The sequence below is a fragment of the Pongo pygmaeus genome, chromosome 3 (genome assembly GCF_028885625.2).
Source record: "Pongo pygmaeus isolate AG05252 chromosome 3, NHGRI_mPonPyg2-v2.0_pri, whole genome shotgun sequence".
NCBI classification, from domain to species: domain Eukaryota; kingdom Metazoa; phylum Chordata; class Mammalia; order Primates; family Hominidae; genus Pongo; species Pongo pygmaeus.
In genome coordinates this window covers 32,830,197-32,849,827 of record NC_072376.2, presented here as the reverse complement: position 1 = coordinate 32,849,827, position 19,631 = coordinate 32,830,197, and the positions used below count along the sequence as shown (strand labels likewise).

The window sequence follows — 19,631 nt, the reverse complement described above, 5'->3', positions numbered from 1 at the left end:
TGAACCTGGGAGGCAGTGGTTGCAGTAAGCTGAGATCATGTCATTGTACTCCATCCTTGGCAACAGAGCAAGACTCTGTCTCAAAAAAATAAAAATAAAATAAAATACATTGGCAGTATATTACAATTTTAAGAGAAAATGTGAAAGATGGCTAAGTAGTTGAGTTATTATTTGTACCCAGGTTGCCTGACTCTACAGCCTACATGTGAAACCACAAAATTCCATTAAATGAATACAATATCTAATTGCCTGCCTGGTAAACTGTGAATATTTTACACACAGTCAACCTTTTGGAAAAATAGACTTTCCAGTGTTATTGGTATAATATTGTAGCCCAAATTCATTGGTGGGGTGGTGGGGGGAGTGGGCAAGAATCTTACATCCAATGAACAAACTCTGAAAAGAAAGCTTAATGTTTCTCATAGTTTTTATGATCCTCAAAAAAAAAAAAAAAAAAAAAAGAGGTAACTAAGAGGTGTGATGAGCACCTTTAAATACTTGAAGGTTCCCCAAATACTAAGTCAGGCAATGTCATACCCAAGCCTGTAGCTGGCAGATGACAAAACACTACTGCTCCTGTGTAGACACATAATTAAATATAAAAACATAACCACACCATCAAGTCTTGGAAAATAATACATATGATTGCCACATATCACTTAATCACCACATTTTCATCTTCCTAGACTAAGAGTTTAGCCTACTTTTACTTGGTTATTAACAAATACATGATAGTTTTGTTTAAAATTTCTTATCTCATTTAATTATAAGGCATAAATACATCTTGTGATCAATTGTTTTGACAACAAGCACACAAATGAAAACATGTAGAGAAAAACTGATTCAGGCATGAACTGAAGATTTACAATTAGACAATTAAAAGGAAACAAGCAAAACTCTTATGTTTCCTGTGTAGTTTACACTGAAGGAAAATACGTGGAAGGGAGGCAGTTTTAGGCTTTGAGAACTTAATAGGGATCCTGTTTACACTTGGCCTTTTCCAGGAAGCCTTCACAGATTTTCAAGTCTAGAATTACAGACACACATATGTATTCCAAGAGTATATCTTTACTTAGGAAGGTTTTTATTATGTTCACTGCAGTGGTCTGGTTTACATTCAAGTCCCAGAATATAGGAGGTGTTGAATCATTATTTGTTGAATGAATGATTAGATATATTATAGAAAAAATGGATGCCTTCAGTTAATAGGCTATGGTAAATTTCAAAGTTGAATTAAGTAAACTCTTCAATCCTATATTTTTAAGGAAAAATTCTAAAGCTTTTGTATGTGCTGATGTGTTTCACTGTTCCTTTAAGTGCACATTATAAAAATAAAAAATGAAGGGAATTTCGTCCTGTGTCTTTCCTTTTTTAATTCTAAAGGGGTTTCAACGGATATTTTTCTTCATAGGAATAATATAGCAGTAACATTATATACAATTTAATAGTTATAATTATATAAAAAATCATGATTGTGAGGATGTGAGTGATTTACTGTGTATAAAGTTAATCACAAGTAAGCGATATTTTATTGGTGATAGTGCTACAGGCTGTTCAACTAAGTAAATGGTGCAACTCATGAAAAGGTTCAGCTGGTATTATGAAAAATGAAATGTCAGTACTACTGCTCATGAATAGCATATCAAGTACTGAATTTTAACTTAAGTATTATACTTTATTGTATTTTTATAAGCATTCTATATTCTTAAACAAGAGAGTACAAAGGTAAAATGTTATTTGATCTTAAGTTACATAAATTACAGATTTTAAATTACAATACAATAAAAATCAGCTTCTTATAAGCTTTTAGAATGAATCATAACTTCATATATATGACCTACATGTATGTGTATATATATCACATATAAAATAATAATTAGAAAAATCAACATACCAGGCACAGATTTCTTAGCACATAATAAATTTATTACTTCATGTAATCCTCAAAATATCAATTATGAGGCACAATTTCTATCTTGGTTTTATCTGCAAAAAAACAAAATACGAAGAGGTTGAACCATCTCCCAAGGTCTCACAACTGAAAAAAAAAAACAAAATGGGATTTAGACACCAACTTTCAGACACAAAAATAAGGCCTGAAATAAGGTAATTTTTTCTCAAAATGATTTTGAACATTGAAATCTAGCAATTAATACAGGACTTTTTGTCTTGGAAACCGAAGCAAATTTTGTACAGAAGTTATCATCACCACTATTAAGAGTAAGTATGTATTGTAGACCGCCTAGTTAGGATTAGGGATGCATTAGAGAGATATACAAAATCATTCTGTATTTCAATAGGCTTATATTTCATTTCTTGTAACTATGAAAATTATTTCTTCCAAGGAAAAGCATATGTATGCTAAAATTTTATTTAAAACAATAACCTTACAAATTGAATATTGGTAACCTAAAAACTTGATATAAATGAAGAATTTCAAAGATTCCCCATGACAGACTAACTAAATAAGAACGTTTATTTTAACATGATTCTCAGTTGATTCCTTTATGTATTACAGTTTGAGAAGAGATGAAATAGACCTTGCATTGCATTATATTATAGCATATTTCTATTTTTAGTTACATTGCTATTTTCTAAATAATGATATATCATAAAAATATGTAGTCATAATTTTCTTCTGCCATAATTCCTTCTTTTTCAACCCCAATCATGGCAAAGATGGTAAAAATACTAATTTTCTCCATGAAATAGCATAGAACTATAATAAATAAAATTTCAGTTCTATGCATGCATCTAGTGTGTAACTGAAGTGGGATCTTCCAGATTTTTTTTTGGGGGGGGGACAGGGTTTCACTCTTGTTGCCCAGGCTGGAGTGCAATGGCACGATCTCGACTCACTGCAACCTCCACTTCCCAGGTTCAAGCAATTCTCCTGCCTCAGCCTCCTGAGTAGCTGGGACTACAGGCATGTGCCACCATGTCCAGCTACTTTTGTTTGTACTTTTAGTAGAGGTGGGGTTTCACCATGTGGGCCTGTCTGTTCTTGAACTCCTGACCTCAAGTGATCCACCTGCCTCAGCCTCCTAAAGTACTGGGATTACAGGAATGAGCCACTGTACCTGGCCCGCAAAATTTTTAGTAATTCTTTTATAGGATCATGTACAGTGATGAACTACTCTGACAATCCAGAATATAGTGAACAATTGATATTTATATTTTATATTTGACAAAATTAAAAGAATGTCACCGGTTTTATTTTCACATTAACATGTTAACATTGCCATTGAAACATATTCAGGATAACATCATTCTTATCAGGGTTTATAATATAATACAAAATAAACCTAGTGCATTTGACTAGCTACTCTAAAATCCAGATGTTTGTCTGCTGTACTTTGAGCTCTCCACTAAATTGGAGTGAGCAGATGATCATAGCCAATACTTCTTTCCCAGATTTTTTTTTCTCCTTCTCTTTTCCTCTTTCTACTCTTCCTAAGTATAAGGACACTTAGAAGATTCCATATACGAGTTCTATGTAAAATTCATTAACTCCGTTGTTTAATTCCTTTTCTCATGATGAATTGTTGAGAACAGCAGGATCTCACCTCCAGATTCTAGAATAATCTCTCATTCACCAGAATCATGACTACAGTCTCCATTATAATTAATAATAATAATAATGTGCAGATTCCTAGCACTGGAATAGAATAGTGCAATTTAGAATAATGAAGTGAAATTAAAGAGATAACTTGCCAAATTATTAACACTCTGAATGTATTAATCATAAATCATCAAGGTGAATATGGACAAAGGCACTTGATTGTTCCTTAGGCAAATAATTGCTTTTGGCAGAATGACTACTATTTTCGGATTTGGTCAAATTTTGTGTGGACTTATTTATTATTTGATGAAATGCACACCACTCAAAGTAAGATAATTTTGAATAATGAAATTTGTGCTAGATTTCCAAAGCTAATGAAATTGTTTCCTAGACATATTCTCTTTTATTTCCACTGCAGTTCCTGGCAAATTAACCTGTCATTCTAATGCCAAATTTGTTTCTCTAGATAGACCTAGTGGCATTATAATATTTCTCCTGCTCAGAAGCATACAAGACTCTATTCTCTTCTGAAGCAGAGTCTAGCTTCTCAGTTTGCCATTCAAGACTCTGAAGTGTTAATTCATCTAATTCATTTGCTACTTTCAGTCATCAAAATGATTATGCCTCAAATATACTGATCTTTTCAGCTGTCCAATTCAGGATCTACACATTTGTTATATACTCCCATATAGTTTTATGCCACATTGCGCTACCAGGCCTATGAAATTTGGTAACATTTCGTTGCATTTATCACTGATCTTACGCTATTTGATTTAATTTGTGTCACTACTTGACTGCTCCATGTGGTTGCTTCTTCTCTCAAATTGCTTACAATTCTTTCATAAGGATGTATTATTTTTTAATTTACATTAGAGTTTAACAGTATACTAAGCACATAATAGATAAATATTTATAAAAATTTATGTTACGCCATATAGAGCACTTTAACATAAACTCATAATATTACTTGATTTATGCATATATGTGAAATAAACTTTATTGTATCCTATTTGTAGGTAACATATATGAGGCACAGGGACATTAAAGAATCCCAAGCTAAAGAATTAAAAGGTAGCTTTTCAAAGAATCAAAAAAATAAAGCTAGTTATAAGTATCAAAGCTAGTAATTTACAGAGCCAATATTCGAACCTAGTGATTCTAATTTTATGTTTGAGTTCAAAGAGTGCTTTAGCTAATTGTAAGCTATTTACAATAAATATGGTGTATTTCAAAAATAAAAAATTCAAGGATTACATTGTCAAGGGGTGTGTGTTTGTGTGTGTGTGTGTGTGTGTGGATGAAGAGGAGATGATTAAAAACATAGACATGTTCATAAACTTAAAAGTGTTAACATTGTTTTAATGTGATTTATGTGTCTCACAAACTAAAAACTTCAGCTTTCAAATGGGTATTACTATTTGAGGTTGACAACAAATTTGTGTAATTTTTGCCCCAACATTTCTGAGAAAATATTGTCACTTTATGTATTTAATATATTTTGTTTTAGTCAGAACATTACTAACTTTATCTTTAAAGGGTAATTTATTTTTGCATTATATTACAAATAGTGCTAATTAAATTCCCATTATATATTTCCCAATATATATGCCTGATATACAAATATTAATTATAAAATGAGATTCACTTAGCAAGTTATTTTCAGTCTCTTACTCATTGAGTGTTAATTTCAAAATGACATTTTAAAAATGCAGTTATTACGTGTATAAAAACATTTCAAAACCTTCTTGTAATTTTAGGAAAATGTATACTGCTACACTGAGATAAATATCTGTTAGTAGCCATCATTTTTTCTAAGTTACCTAAAAAAAAAATCGTAATTCTGATTCTTTGACACACCATAACTCTTGTAACAGGCTCCAGAAAAATGCTTTCTGAGACAAACCAACCTGAGAAAACAAATCTTAGAAAAGCCCCAGGTTTTCCAAAAACAATATCTGAGGCTTTTTTGAGAAACCTGCAAGCTTTTCCAAGATTGTTATAAGCTGGCTGCTCACCCAGATGGAACTCAGTTACCACTTGGGCATTGCTACACTCTGATGAAATTGCGACAGCTTTCTCCCAAAATTTGACCGTAGAAATATGACAATGAAGCTCAGTGATCAATTGATTACTTATGCAAGGTCCTGTTATCAAGTTCTTCTTCCTGGTTCCCTTTGAAAGAAGGAAGGAGAAACACTAGAATGATCACATTTTTAAAAATATGTATGAGGAAATTGATTCTAAAATCCTTTTTTGGAAAATATGCCATGACAGAAAACTCACTAAAGGACTCTTAATCTGCTTTTAATTAATAGGAAATATTGTCCTTTTAACAGGCTATATACTTGATTCAAGTTTATTCTGGTATCTTTTCCACAAAGAAAAGACATATGTGTATTAACATGATGGAATGTCAAGTCTTTTTTTCTTTATATACTACACATTTCTCTGTAGCAGGATGTCCCCAGATCAAAGGTTAAAGACAAGAATACACAGGAAAGATATTACAGTGTTCCAAAAAAAATACAATTAAAAACCAAGTTCTGCTTTCATAAATGCCTGGGTCTTGATGGTTTCCAATCTTTATATAGAATACATTTTCTTATTGAGGCCTCAAAAGAAATGTTCTAGTAAAAAAGGGCATAAAAATTAGTGAAATAAATACATATTTTATTATTCTTTATAATAGTAATTATTTCCCACGGTAATTTGCTGGCTCTTTAAGTAAAACCCCAGAAACAAGCTTTCTTGTTTTGCTGTTCTGCTTTCTCCCTGGTGGGCACCTTGAGAAGTGAAATTATGTCTTATTTCTGTCTCTTATCAATGCAGCACTTGCAGGCCCTTTGCTCACACTGAACGCTGCATAAATATATTCAACATTGGACAAAGATGGGGGAGGATATTGTAAAGCTTGTAAACAATGCTAAAAATAAATTTTATAAACTCCCAAATAACACTACTGTATTTTAATAACTTTCGTGATATGTTTTATGGATCTTCTTATTTTGAGATTTACAATTCCATCCTTGAAATCAGTATGTACTTGACTACCTTATTCCAAAAAGGATTTAAAATTGAAAAAAAAAAGTCAATTTACCTGCTTTTCTCAAAGGAGACTGGTTGGTTGAAAAGTGAATAAATCAGTTAGTTTTGATTTTTTTATGGTAATCTAAAATTAATCTAGTTAAATTATCACACTCAAGACAATCAGATGTTAGATATCATATGTGCATATTTATTTATAATTTAAAAATATAATCTTTGGATTATATAGACATTAATACATTACACATCCATAATCAATACATCCATTCAAAAATAACACTTGGTTTACTTGTGTTTATTTATTTATGAGAAGTACTATATACTTGGTGTTCCCAGTTTAGTAGTTAAAATGGGTACATAAGTTCAAGTTCTGATATTAAATAATTTGGAGTTAGGGAAAAACATGTTTTCAACTCAGAACCTCATGCAGGTGGCAGAATAATTTATGAATATATATTAGTTTAGACATTGATGTGTAAAACAAACCCCAAACCATTTAAGAGATTTTTAGTATCACCTTTTGAATTTTTATCATTTAAACAATTTGAAAATCCTTAACAAATGAAGCTGAGACATTACTTTTCTGTTTTAATTTCATTTAGTACATTTAACATATATGTACTTTTAGCAATGTTATGACCTACGAACCAATAATCCAAAACAAAAATGAGGACTTCTACAAAAACCTACATCCAGACACATGCTCTATGCATTCCAATTTCTTTCCTTTGTTAAAAGACTTATTGTATCTATGTGTAATCTTGAAAAATACATGAGGTTTTAAATATTATTATATTAATAAAAAGCCATCTTTTGGTGACTTAATTTTTAATTTAATTGTATATACTCAAGTTTCCTCCATGTTGTCCCATGCTATGTAGTTCATTTGTTTTCTTTGTTACATAACAGTCTATTGTATAAATATATCACAGTGTTCATATTTGAGAACTCTGGAGTGTTCTGTGAACTGGTTCTGTGAACAGCCTTTTACACATCTTCTACTAAACATGTGAAAGAGCATTCATATATACATGCCTAGAATTTGAAGTGCTTGGTTATAAGGTATATGAATGTTCAACTTAAGCGGTTAATGCCAAAGTCTTTTCCAAAGTGTTTTTACCATTTTGTACCCCACGTAATTTGTAAATCCACATCATTTCCAATGCTTATTATTGACATATTTCATTTTTAATTTATAGATTTTTCTGTCAGTTAAATGGTTGGAAAATTGAATCTCAGGTTTATTTTAAACATTTTTCTAATTACTAAAAGGTTGAACATCTAACTTCACATATTTCCATTTCTGTGAAGGTCTAGCCACAGTTTCCAGCATACGAGAGTGCCTCTGAATTTACGTTTTCTCCATTGGATAGTCGTCATGTTTGCACTGATTTCACCACTAAATATTATTAAATAGTTTGTTTCAGCCTAAGTGTTGCAATGTCACATAGTTATATGGTATATATAACATATATACATTTGTAATGCTTATATCACTAGAACAATCATTTTAATAAAACAATATTTTATCTAGTAAATGACTTAATATTCAGTCTTCTATAGATGATTCTCAGTGTTGGAACGATACACATAGAATTCTAGACCTCATTTTGATATAAGGTCATTATACCACATTCATATACGTAACTAACCATTGCACTTCAGAATAATATAAATAATCTATTCAGTATTTAGAAAACAAAGCAGTAATTTCTCTTTCTTATTGTATATTACTTATACATATACGTATGAATTAATGGAGCATTTAGAAAAAATGGATTTGTGAACATTCATATGTACTTTGTTGTATAACACTCCACTGTGTGAGTATACCACAGTGTACATATCTACTTTTCTGTGGCTGTACATCTGTATTCATATACACATCAACAAATCATGTTATGTTTTTGCTGTTTATGTTTCTTTAAACAATTTAGCAACTGGAGTTCTTAATGTTATTGTTTCTGGAAACTTCACTGTATCATGAAATGATTGCTGTGATACCTAGAATTGATTGCAGTAATTTTACACAGTCTGTACCACGATGATAAATACAAGTATATAATTTACATTACACTTTCCTTACATTACACTTAACATATTTATTTATGTAATTAAGGACATATATATCACTAGACTAAGAGATATTATCTTAAATGTTAAGATTTTAAAAAACAATTTTACACTATTCTCATAGAGCTTGTAGCTTAATGAGCAATATTGTCAAAATAAATTTTTAAAAGATACAATTAAGACTCTCATGCAAATAAACAAGAACACAGGTTATAAGATTTTATTCAACTATATAATGAAGGAAATAGCGAGAGCTTAAAACCAACTCAAAAAGCATTTGAGAAGCTTGAGTATAGGAGGATCAGACTGCTGGGTAAGCTATATCAATGATTATAATACAACAAGGTAAAAAAATTACATATCTGGGATTGTATGTTTTGCTTAACCAAAATTATTTGTCTTTATAATAGCAAAAAATCTAGAAGTTAAATGCCCTACCAAGTTGTAAAATGGCCTAGCCAAGACAAAATAAAGTCCAGGATTGCACTGACAACATGCCTAAAAATGCCTTTTGCCTATTTCCAAATTTCAGATAAATTTTCTAGTAGTAATAAGAGAAAAAGTAGTTATAGGCAAGAATATTACAATTAATGTGACTATGATGACAGTCTACCTTTAGTAAATTTTTTTAAGGATAAAAGTTAGACTTACGGCTAAGACTAAGTTTGTGATTGGTTATTAAAAGACAAAATGATGTACAATAGATCAAGCAGCTTAGATGTTAAGAGTGAAAGGGTAGAAGGAAAATTCTATTGTCATAGAAGCAAGCAAATGATGTTGAGTATAAATCATAATGTAATAAAAAACACCTCAGCAGATCTTTCCACTTTATTAGGTACAAAAATAAAGTTATATTATATTGTTCACCTGTACTCTAGGGGTCATTTTAGGATTCAGTGCCCTGGACTTCTCTTCCTTTATTCTGAAAGCATCATCTCTTTATCTGTCAAATTTAATAGGCACTACGAAAATACAACTGATTTTATTTGACACAGAAAGCTCTATCACTTCTCTTAATTAAGGCAGGAAGACCATATGTAAATTAAGCACTGATGAAGACTGAATCAAGAGACACATCAATCTATTTTGAACCTCGATATTCTTCTCCATTGTAGTAACTTCATGAATGCCACACAAAGACTTCCTACAGAATGTGGGAGGATTTGTTTCATGTCCAGAAAAGAGAGTAAATGAGTTAGAAGATCTTGAGTTTATGAATGTCAATGAGTGAAAAACCTCAATGTTTTCGCATCCAGTCGCTAGTGTCTATTTTTTTCCCCCTAAATACTTCTTGAAACTTTTTTCACTCCTAGGGTATGAGTAAATTATAGTCATATTTGGACTGCATGTCTCCCATAGTCTCTGTCTTAGTACTCTAACTTTTGGTCTCATCACGCCCCTCAAATTGATCTCATTTGCCACCAGCAGACTCTGGTCCATTGAGTTAAGAGTCTGACAGAGAAGGAGGGGGCGCGGGTGGGCGGGGGGGCGGGGAGTGAGAGAGAGAGAGAGAGAGAGAATATCAAGTGAGCCAAAGAGATTTAGGTGGTTAACAACATGCTTAGTGTATTTCATCTTGCAAAACAGAGATGGCTATTTCATGGAAGATCGTTCTGTGGCAAAATACCTCTGCTGCTGTGAAAGGAAGAACAGAGATTGATAAAATGTGTATGATCCTAATATGGGTGATATAAACAAGTTAATGTATTACAACAATAACATTTTGAGCCGAAGATTGTTTATTTATTTATTTTTTTTGACAGAGCCTTGCGCTGTCGCCCAGGCTGCAGTGCAGTGGCTGGACCTTGGCTTACTGCAAGCTCCGCCTCCCGGGTTCACGCCATTCTCCCGCCTCAACCTCCTGGGTAGCTGGGACTAAAGGCGCCCACCACCACGCCTGGCTAATTTTTTGTATTTTTAGTAGAGACGGGGTTTCACCGTGTTAGCCAGGATGGTCTCGATCTCCTGACCTCGTGATCCGCCCACCTTGTCCTCCCAAAGTGCTGGGATTACAGGCGTGAACCACAGCACCTGGCCTGAGCTGAAGATTTTACTGCTTATTTCAAATATGAATTCCTCCTTTATATCATAATGTCTGTAGTTGTTTTGAACATTGGTGTTTTTAGCAAAATACTTGGCAGAAAATACAGCCGTATATATATTTAAAATAGCGGATCTCTGTCAGGAATACAATACTACATGAATATTTTTCCTTCAAAACTTCTGAAAGTGAAATACTGACTAAGTATCCTAAGTCTTTTATGCTTGCAACAGAATTCTGGATATTGGAAACATCTGGCTTTTTAATGCCTTCTGAAAAAGAAAATTCAGATGGATGAAAAATTTATTACCTGGCAGTTACAAAATTTTCCCAAAACAGAAGGGCAAATATAAGTGCCTTCTGATAAGCTCACCCACCTCCATTCAAAGCATTTCCTTAACTATTCTGTTGTTATTTAACTCTGGCATTTGTCCAGCTTGCTACAGGTGTATTTGTAAAATCACCTCTGGATTTGTGTGTTAGTTTCCAAGACCTTGTAATTGATTATCTTGTCGTTCTATTTAATGTTAAGTATGTCTTGTAGGTGCCACTGATAGAACTGTTCAAAAAGTCATATATGACTTTGGTAACAGATTAAACACTGTCTTTAATTAAGGAATCTGTGAGAAGAAAATAAAATTTAAAGCTGTAAGATCCTTATATCCTAGACACAGGCAACTTGACATTTGCATTAAAATCCCTTCATTTTGTCTTTTACAGAATAATGCCTTCCCATTATCTTTTAAATTAAACAATATATAATGTTCATTGAAGAAAAAAATCAGATTGCTGTAAAAGACATATTTTAAAATATGCTGCAGAATTTTAAGTGTAGACAAAGACACTTGTTGAAGTAGAATAAAACCAGTTCAAAAAACTCTGTTTTTGGTTCTCATACAAATCTATCAGCAATTATAACATATTATTTTATTTTATTCATATTAATTTTATTTTATTTTATTTCTTTTCTTTTCTTTTCTTTTTTTTTTTTAAGGCAGGGTCTCACTTTGTCACTCAGGCTGTAGTGCAGTGGTGCGATCCTAGCTCATTGCAGCCTTGAACTCCTGGGCTCAAGTGGTGGTCCTCCCATCTCACCCTCCAGATTAGGCACGCTTAGCTAATGGTTTTCTTGTTGTTACTGTTGTTTGTTTGTTTGGTTTTTTGTTTTGTCTGTAGAGACAGGGTTTTACTATGTTGCCCAGGCTAGGTCTCATACTCCTGGCCTCAATGGATCCTCCTGTCTTGGCCTCCCAAAGCGCTAGAATTGCAGGCATGAGTCTCCATGCCTGGCCTTCATATTTAAATAAATGTCTAATTACTACTGTGAATGTCTCTTTAACGCAGACTTTAAAAATGTGTCTTCTAAAAATTTTCTAAGATTATAGGCTTTGAGCTTGGGATTTCTATTGCTGACAACTCAAAGCATTTCAGCTGATTACACTAAATAAAATATTAGAAAATCATGGAGTCAAGAATTCATGGAATCATAAAATAAAATGTCTCATTAGCTAATGTTTGGATTAACATATATTTTATGTATAACATTTTTATGTATAACCTTACTAAATATGTTTAAATTATACACCTATGTTCACATAGCTATATATATATGTGTGTGTGTGTGTATATATATACACATATAATTGTGTACATATAGTTACGTATGTAATGTAAGGAATTTTTATTTCCTTAAAAACAACCGTCTTCACATAACTTTTACACGAAAATATTTTAACTTATCTCATTACTAAGGGTACAAAATTTAAAATGGATGATACAAATTTTTTGTTTGCATTTCTGATGTCTAATGCATAATTTGGTAGCATGTTGTTGGCTGGGCAATTTGGAATTAGTGTTTTTAATTAATAACCTAATCTGCTGTTTACCTTGTGGCAAATGTCTGGAGGTTATAGTTTTTGGCATAACTGGAGAAATAAATGAGAAAGTAACTAGATAAAATAATCATAAATGATTGAAAAGAAGCCTGAAAGATGAGCCGGCTCATGCTCACATTAAAGTTAACTCTTCTGTCTTGAAAGCAGTGATGGTGTAGAGGAGATATTTCCGCGGGGTAGGACAAGGTATAGCCAATTTATACTTTGCATGTCCAATTAAAAAAATTCTGTGTGTGTGATAATATGGGACTCTGGTTTGTCATCAATATTAATCTGCTAATAATATTATAATTCAGAGAATGAAAAGCTCTACAATCTTTATTTTTTATTTTAAATAGCAACTAGACTTTTTAGCTCATTCTGCAAATGAAATATTATGTTCAGTTTAATAACATTTATATGAATTTAATGTAAGTAACATATAGTCATTTCCAAATAATTAGAAAATACAGAAAAAACAGACAAAAAAGTAATATAATTTTGACAGGCACAGTAGATCCATTAGCAATAATACTCAAGAGTCTTGCTAAATAGAGATTATTGTATTATTCCTGTATAACATGAGTTGACTGAGGCTTCAGATTTGGGGTTAAGTAAATTGACCATGTAGTGGAATTAGAATGTAATGTAAGGTCAAACTGACTTTAGACTTTTTATTTGTATTATACAAGTTGTTTCTAAACTAATGGATTTCAAAGTCTATTCTTATTTGATTATTATGATCATTAATTTTTGCCAAGGAAATCTTACTTATAAGAGGCAGGATAGAGTAGTAAACAAGAACACACTCTCTGAAGCCCAGATTTGAATCTTAGCCTTTTCATGTTTTTACTGTGTGACTTTAAACAGGTTATTAGTTAACTTGTGTCTCCATTTACTCATCTTTAGCAGTGCCCACTTCATAGAATTCTCTGAAAAGTACAGTGTTACTAACGGTGACGATTTCAGAACACTGTCTAGCACACATATTACATACCCAATAACAGTTAGCTATAAGGATAGTCATTGTCATTAGCATCATTATTATAATGCTAATTATATCACAATAATTATTATTACCAGACGGAGGCACAAAGTGACATTAAAACAAACAAGGAAAGAAAAAGAATCTGCAAAGTAACCAGCATGTATCATTATGAAAAATAAATTTTAAAACCAGAAGGAAAAATAATATGAGAAAAATAGATTATTTCTTCCCACTAGAAGACTTATGATTCACTTTTTTTTTTAATGTAGCTAGTGATTTCCTTAAATGTAGAAATATTATAAAACACAAAGTAACTTTACATTATATTTTATTTGTTTTCTGGGTGACATGCATTTTACAATGTGACTAGAAGTCGGTATTGGATGTACAATCTTCTGGGGTTTCATTTTCAAAAATATTTTCTGTTGAATACACAGTTTTAGTCTTTATTAACAAATCTTCCTCTGTGTGTGTGTGTGTGTGTGTGTGTGTGTGTGCACGTGCATGCATTGTTCTGTTCTGCTTTGCCTTTACTGGAAAAGAAACAGTATTGGGGGAAGCCCAGATGACAAAATCTTATTTGTTTAATATTAATGCTTACTTAGCATTCCAGTTAAATATCATTGAGTAAAGAGAAACAGCAATACAGTTGTTCTTGAAATCTGTCCTTTAAAAAAATTAAGACAAGTATGTGTATTAACTCATCTTTGCATTTTAAAGGCATTAATATTTGCATTTGCTTTGCCATATATCTAGCATTCTCTTGTAAATAAGCCTATTTAAACTAGCTCAGTGGAAAAACTGCAGTAAAGGGTTATGGATACAGGGTCACCTTTTCAGCTGTTCCTTCGTGGGTGTTCCATATCTTCACTTCACCCACCACCCTCAGCTATGCTATTTATTTCCTAAATCCTACCACGTAAAGAAAATCAGAAGTATAACGAAAGGAGAAAATAGATCGTTCTAGAAAGTCAGGGATTCTATTGTGCCTTAAGGGTTCTTCTTTTCCTCTAAGAATAGAACATTTTAAAGACCAAAACAGCATGGTACTGGTACCAAAACAGATATATAGACCAATGGAACAGAACAGAGGCCTCAGAAATAACATCACATATCTACAACCATCTGATCTTTGACAAACCTGACAAAAACAAGTAATGGGGAAAGGATTCCCTATTTAATAAATGGTGCTGGGAAAACTGGCTAGCCATATGTAGAAAGCTGAAACTGGATCCCCTCTTTACATCGTATACAAAAATTAACTCAAGATGGATTAAGACTTAAATGAAAGACCTAACACCATAAAAACCCTAGAAGAAAACCTAGGCAATACCATTCAGGACATAGGCATGGGCAAAGACTTCATGACTAAAACACCAAAAGCAATGGCAACAAAAGCCAAAATTGACAAATGGGATCTAATTAAACTAAAGAGCTTCTGCACAGCAAAAGAAACTATCATCAGAGTGAACAGGCAACCTACAGAATGGGAGAAAATCTTTGCAATCTACCCATCTGATAAAGGGCTAATAATTCAAATCTACAAAGAACTTAAACAAATTTATAAGAAAAAAAGAAACAACCCCATCAAAAAGTGGGCAAAGGATATGAACAGATACTTCTCAAAAGAAGACATTTATGCAGCCAACAGACATATGAAAAAATGCTCATCATCACTGGTCATTAGAGAAATGCATATCAAAACCACAATGAGATACCATCTCTCTCCAGTTAGAATGGTGATCATTAAAAAGTCAGGAAACAACAGATGCTGGAGAGGATGTGGAGAAAAAGGCATGTTTTTTGGTAAATTAGTTCAACCATTGTGGAAGACAGTGTGGCAATTCCTCAAGGATCTAGAACTCGAAATACCATTTGACCCAATGATCCCATTACTGGATATATATCCAAAGGATTATAAATCATGCTACTATAAAGACACATGCACATCTATGTTTATTGTTGCACTATTCACAATAGCAAAGACTTGGAACCAATCCATATGTCCATCAGTGATAGACTGGATTAAGAAAATGTGGCACATATACACCATGGACTACTATGCAGCCATAAAACAGGATCAGTTAATGTTAATGTCCCTTGGAGGGACATGGATGAAGACGGAAACCATCATTCTAAGCAAACTATCACAAGGACAGAAAACCAAACACCGCATGTTCTCAGTGGGAGCTGAACAATGAGAACACATGGACACAGGGAGGGGAACTTCACACACCGGGGTCTGTTGGGGGCTGGGGGTAGGGGCTAGGGATAGGATTAGGAGAAATACCTAATGTAAATGACAAGTTGATGGGTGCAGCAAACCAACATGGCACATGTATACCTATGTAACAAACCTGCACGTTGTGCACATGTACCCTAGAACTTAAAGTATAATTAAAAAAAAGAGTATCATTACAGATCAAAGAAAATGAAACAATTCCCAATCCTATCAAAATACAGTTTTCCTTGAAACCAATTCCTACCATCAAGTCAATTTGCATGTATTTACTAGAAATGTATTCTACATATTATATATATGTTAATATATATATTTAATAGAAATACATTTTTATGTTTAGAAAAAAATGAGAATTTACTCAAAAGGAGGGAGCTGGATATATGTAGTTCCTGCTGTTAGTGCTCATAGCTATTATTTCTGATGACTTAGTTCTATTTCGAAGAGACATGATAATAAAAGTAAGATTTAATTTAAAGTTATTTACGAATTATGAGTAAATGGAATCACTTTTGTGAAGATGACAAAATCAAAAGTTTATTTATTGCAACCTTATGAATAAAGTGCTATTTACATTGCTAATATATTTCCTAATCAAATTCCTTGAAGGAAATATAGTCTTAAAAGCCTTATAATTCTCAGCTTTATATGTAATTATTACACATAAATATGGGTACATACTAATATTTAAATGTAATATAATTATCAAGATGAATATACAATTAACTGTTTCAGGTACAGTTGATTAGCCTCAGTCTGCTTGTTTGAATGCAATTGTGCTATTGACTAATAATTTACTAGCTACTCAATTCTTTGTATTTACTTGCTAGTATCTAAATAATTGTCAACAGAATGACTGAACTAGTATTATGTGTCTATACTATTATATTTTAGGTTTTCAAACAACAGTAATTATTTACATCACATCAATTCGAATGTGGGAAAGATTGTGATTATTCAGTTATATGCAAATGCTGAAAGGTATCATTTCTTATACTTTCCATTCAATGTATTTTATTTAATATTGACTATGGTCTAGGCACACTACTAGGTACTCTATTTAAAAAGGCTGAGGATTGGTGTGTCTGTTATGAAATAACAAAATATTCTATAGATAATGGTTTATACCATTGAGGTTATTTATATTTAATTTGGTAGGAAGCCCAAGGCTAATAATTTTGTGCTGGTGGCTCAACAATTTATTCAGAGATCTCACAAAATCTCTTCTTCCTTGTATTAGCATAGTTGCTTTTGTCCTCCTGAGTGAGTATCATCCCGGATTTATAACATGGATGCTTGGTTAGATTTTGGCATGGAGATATGAAATTTTAAACAAATTTGTCTGTCTCTCAGCAAGAATAAGAAAATTGGGTTCCTGTTGGTTTAAATATAGGATCTGTTATATTAGCTAATTTCGTTCTAAACCAGAAGTATCCAGCATCTTGCCTTCATTTGATATCCATCTAATGAATATTAACTATCCATTTTATCATTTGCGAATAGTGCCAAACTAAATGTGAAAAATATAATGCTGATCCAATAGAAATGGCTCTTGTCATAATGGCAAATAGGAAATTATAACACAGTACAAAAGTAGGCATACCACAATCCATAGAAGCATATAGTAAGATGATTAACAAGTACCACACTTACAATGAGCAATTTAAAAATCATTTACAGGAGAAACGGATGTCTAATCATAAACCTGAAAATAAACAGAGATTAGTTAGGTTAGACTGAGATTTCTACAAAAAATTCCTAGCAATCATGAAGATAAAGAGAAAAAGAAAATAGGACTTCTTCACTGGAAGAAACTCCATAGTCCCAGGGGTGTGTAGTGGGGATGGAGGTAAGAGGAGAGAGAGAGAGAGAGAGAGAGAGAGAGAGAGAGAGAGAGAGAGAGAGTAAGAGTATGTGTGTGTCATTTGAGCCATGACTATCTGAGTGGAAAATAGAGAGGTAAGCAGTGGCTAAACTTATAGGGTAAGATAAATTGTGCAAAGTGATTTAAACTTAAAAGTGAGGGAGACCATTGCAAAGGTTTAAGCAGACAAACTAAATGTTTAGCTTTCCATTCTGGGAAGATTCCAGAGGTTCCAGATAGAATTTGGCAATGAATAGGGCATAAAAATGAAAGAATGGTTAATCAGCTATTAAAATAGTGATGGTGGACACAATTGTTGAAACAGGTGATGAGGAAGAGAAGCATATAACTAGGATCAAAGAAGATGAGCTCAATGTTACAGAGATTGATATCACCTATATTGGACACATACAAGAAGTTGAATCTATAGAATCTAAATGAGATGGTTTTAGTTTGAGATTTACAGTTGAGGATAATCTGTGTATAGAATATAATTGAATTCAAGAGAGTAAATGAGAGAGCTCAGAGAGATGTAGACAGTAAAGAGAGAAAAGAGACTAAATTACAACCTAGAGGGTGGACAATATGTAAGAAGCAGAACCAGTAAACTCATACATCATCCCTGTTGGCTATAACACTACTAAAATATGGGAAAACACTATCTCTTGTCAAAGTGAAATTGAATGAGCAAGATAAAGTGACGTATTATGAGACAAAATGACAGTGATTAAGTACTGACCATTCACTGAAACACTTGATCCAATTACTTACTGTATACAGGGTTAGAATAACATTTGGTGTGAGACTATCTACAGTACAACAGCCTATTTCCTAGAACTTCACAGAGATGAACGAAAGGTTTCAATACCTAAAGAAAGTAAAGCATGATTGCTCTCAGACATAAAATGGCTGCTGACCAGATGACCTGAGATTCCATAATTTTAAAAGTTATATTTTAAATTAATTTAATTATCTCATTCTGATCCATCAGAGATCAGTTGCCTAAATGTGTAAATTATCTACTTGGTCGTCCCTGACTAAGATAAACTACATCTTATTTTTTTGCAATATCTTCTTTCTTTTTAAAACATTTATTATTTCAGGCATTGTGCTAGGTCCTCGGGATGAGTAGATGGATAATTAATATTCTTGATATTCATGCTTACTGTCCAGCTAAAGAGTCATAAATGTGGATCACTAATTTAAAATGCAATATGATAAATTCCATAATACAGGTATGTAAGATTGCTCAATTACAATACACTCCTTGATAGTATGAATCAGCCTATTCATTCATAATTGAAATCTTTGCAATAAGAACAATATCTGTGTGGGCACTGAATATTAGCAATATTTTTACATTCCATCTTGTTTGAGTGAACTCCTATTCACAATTGCTACAAAGAGAATAAAATATCTAGGAATACAACTTACAAGGGATGTGAAGGACCTCTTCAAGAAGAACCACAAACAACTGCTCTAGGAAATAAAAGAGGACACAAACAAATGGAAAAACATTCCATGCTCATGGATAGAAATAATTAGTATTGTGGCCAAAGTAATTTATAAATTCAATGCTATCCCCATCAAGCTACCATTGACTTTCTTCACAGAATTAGAAAAAACTACTTTAAATTTCATATGGAACCAAAAAAGAGCCTGTATAGCCAAGACAATACTAAGCAAAAAGAACAAAGCTGGAGGCATCACACTACCTGACTTCAAACTAGACTACAAGGCTACAGTAACCAAAACAGCATGATACTGGTACCAAAACAGATATATAGGCCAATGAAACAGTACAGAGGCCTCAGAAATAACACCACACATCTACAACCATCTGATCTTTGAAAAACCTGACAAAAATAAGCAATAGGGAAAGGATTCCCTGTTTAAAAAATGGTGCTGGGAAAACTGGCTAGCCATAGGGAGAAAACTGAAACTG

At 32.6% G+C, this 19,631-nt stretch overlaps 1 long non-coding RNA gene across 1 annotated transcript in view; it reads right to left on the bottom strand.

Moving 5' to 3' along the window:
• Positions 1-19,631, bottom strand: part of LOC134739263 (uncharacterized) — a 123,401-nt gene that overhangs the window by 16,525 nt on the left and 87,245 nt on the right. Inside the window, exon 4 of the long non-coding RNA XR_010125882.1 lies at positions 1,895-1,986. This is a non-coding gene — a long non-coding RNA (uncharacterized LOC134739263). The remainder of the gene's footprint in view (positions 1-1,894; positions 1,987-19,631) is intronic.